We start from the raw sequence: 2,523 nt of genomic DNA on the forward strand, positions 1-2,523 counted from the left end.
TTCTTTTCTGGCAGCTTCTTTTAGTCTTTCCAGAATTGCTGAGGGAGATTCATTCTTACCTTGTCTCACCTCATATAATTTAGACCAGTTCAGAAACTTAGGCATGGCATGTTTAACTCCATATAAAATCCCTTTCTGATACTGACTCAGTCTTTTTATGTGTTCCACATTATTTGGATCCCCACTGCAGATCTCCAGATGAAAAATTCTGCTCTAATATTCTACCTGTTGTCCCACTCAATACAGTCACTTCTGACTGTGCTTTACTAGCCTTTAATACCATCTGGTTTTCTGTATCATCTAGCTGAAATCACCTGTAAATCACTCCAATCCAGATTCTGTGTTCTGATTATAGTATCTACTACTCTACCTGTTCTTTCAGGATCCTCTCTATACACTCCTCCTGCCTGCTTCTAAGCCATCAAATCAATCACTGAAAAAGGCACTTTCACATGCACCGGCCCATCATTGCCAACTCCCTGCCGCAGGGAAGCTATTATTTGTACCTGCTGCCGAGTTCTTTCAAGATACAGGGGTATGAATTCCAACCTCAGACGACCCTTCATCCACATCCTCTATTCCACTACTCTCAGGTTCCTCTACCTGTTCTCTATATTCTCGCCCCCAATGTCGTTCTCTCTGCGGGGAGGGTATCTATCTAATTTTGGCCCTTCATCCTTTTCAGTAGAATCAATTCTTTCCTTTAAACAATCTTTTTAAGTTCACATGTTGAACAACACTTTTTCACCTTTTTATCATCAGAACTTATAGCCATTACTAAATTATCTCTACTAATCAACTTACATTCCTTCTGCCAATCTTTCCTTTGTCTTAAATAGGAAAAATAAATCAACATATGGCACTTCATTTCCCTTCTCTTCTACAAAACAGCATTAACTGCAAAATGGTATTATAATTCAGTGTCCCATTCATGGCCATTTTCCCTGATCATCCAAAATATACAGAGGCCACCAGTGATTACAGTATTCAATCATCTGACTCTTCCACAAATCATCCTGCAAATCTCCCCAGTGTGCTAACAAACATCCCAACGGAGAGGTTTTCGGAACTTTGTCATTTGCAGCAAGATTACCCATACTTCTACTTTTAAATAAATGAGTCAGCTTAGATGCTATGGTTCAGTTATTTTGTTAACACAATATACAATCAATCACTCACTCAAGTCTATCGCTTCGTCCTCCGGCTGCACCCCTTGCGGGATAACAGAACCGCGGATCCGAACTCCACACTCACTTTGTGCTCAATTGCACGTCTCACGCTTACAAACACACTCACACCTTTCCACAATTACTACGACAAATACAGGTATATAACACAATACAACACAGTTTCTAATTACTACACAAAATTCAATCGACGAAACAACCAATCCCACAATAGAGTGTATAGAAACTTCTAACTTTCCATTAGAGGCAATACCTTTGAGAACTCTATAGCATATAGGTTCTCTTGTTTCCAAATCCAAATGTCCAACCCTGCAATAGCTTTCGCTTATGTCTTACGGGCAGACGCCTCGGCTTCCGATACACGAGGATCCTCTAGCCCAACCCTGCGCAGCTTTCGCCACATCTGACAGGCAGGCTTTTCCAAAACGAATGCAAAACCGATCCAAAACGAATGTGGGACTCTAACCCACTTTTCCAAAACAAATGCAAAACCAGTACAAAACCAATACAAAGGAGAAGTGTCTTGCCAAAATCCAGGGGACGTCGCGAAGAGCCTTACGGATCGGGGATCGATGGGTATCCCCAAGAAATCCTCGGTGCCTGCTGGAACCGATCAGGTCCCCGACTCCTCCGGTCTCTCTCATCGAGGTCCCATCTAGGTCACCAGAAACTGTCACTGAAATCCAGGATAAAAATAACTTATTGATACCAATTTGATGCAGATAGGCAGACACTTCTTTATTGACGGCCGGACGTGTAGGGGAGTGCTCTCACCAACAACATGTGCCAGGCACCAGAATCATACATCTTATATAGAACTCACTCATACATATTCATTAAGTCTTCATACATAAGCATACAACTTCCAATAAATCATTAACATATTCTCCTCCTACTTCCGATTCTGCGCAGTAAAGGTTAGAAATGTCTAGAAATGGGTCTGGGGTTTAATGTGAGTAGGTGGTCCCTGCATCGGTGGTCGTGATCTCCCCCTGCCGGAATTACCTTTTGCTTAAGGACACAGTTTTCTTGGCAGGTACCTGCAAGCTGTTACAGTTACTTCCCTCAGTTCCCATCAATCATGGACCTTGACACCTACTTGCATTCTTCTAGTCCTATGTATGTATTATAAATCAGTTTACAAATCACCTCATGTTTTGTTACCTAGGTTCTAACCATTCCTACTAAACAATTATGACCAGTCGCTTCAGCCTTGGTACAGGGCTGTACAGAGGATTTTAGAGTAGTGGTCGGTTGCTAGATTCAAAATACAATAAATGTAAAATTATTTTTACTAAAATATCCCTTAATTCTATACTTATATTAAAATCAAACA

General features: G+C 41.1%; 2 long non-coding RNA genes across 2 annotated transcripts in view; one reads left to right on the forward strand and one right to left on the reverse strand.

The window, feature by feature from the left end:
- Window positions 1-1,791, forward strand: part of LOC113490408 — a 7,676-nt gene extending 5,885 nt beyond the window's left edge. Inside the window, exon 3 of the long non-coding RNA XR_003400233.1 lies at window positions 1,707-1,791. This is a non-coding gene — a long non-coding RNA (uncharacterized LOC113490408). The remainder of the gene's footprint in view (window positions 1-1,706) is intronic.
- Window positions 1,747-2,523, reverse strand: part of LOC113490407 — a 4,402-nt gene continuing 3,625 nt past the window's right edge. The window contains exon 3 of the long non-coding RNA XR_003400230.1: window positions 1,747-1,857. This is a non-coding gene — a long non-coding RNA (uncharacterized LOC113490407). The remainder of the gene's footprint in view (window positions 1,858-2,523) is intronic.

Source organism: Athene cunicularia (assembly GCF_003259725.1).
Source record: "Athene cunicularia isolate RWA chromosome 1 unlocalized genomic scaffold, athCun1 chr1_part2, whole genome shotgun sequence".
NCBI lineage: Eukaryota > Metazoa > Chordata > Aves > Strigiformes > Strigidae > Athene > Athene cunicularia.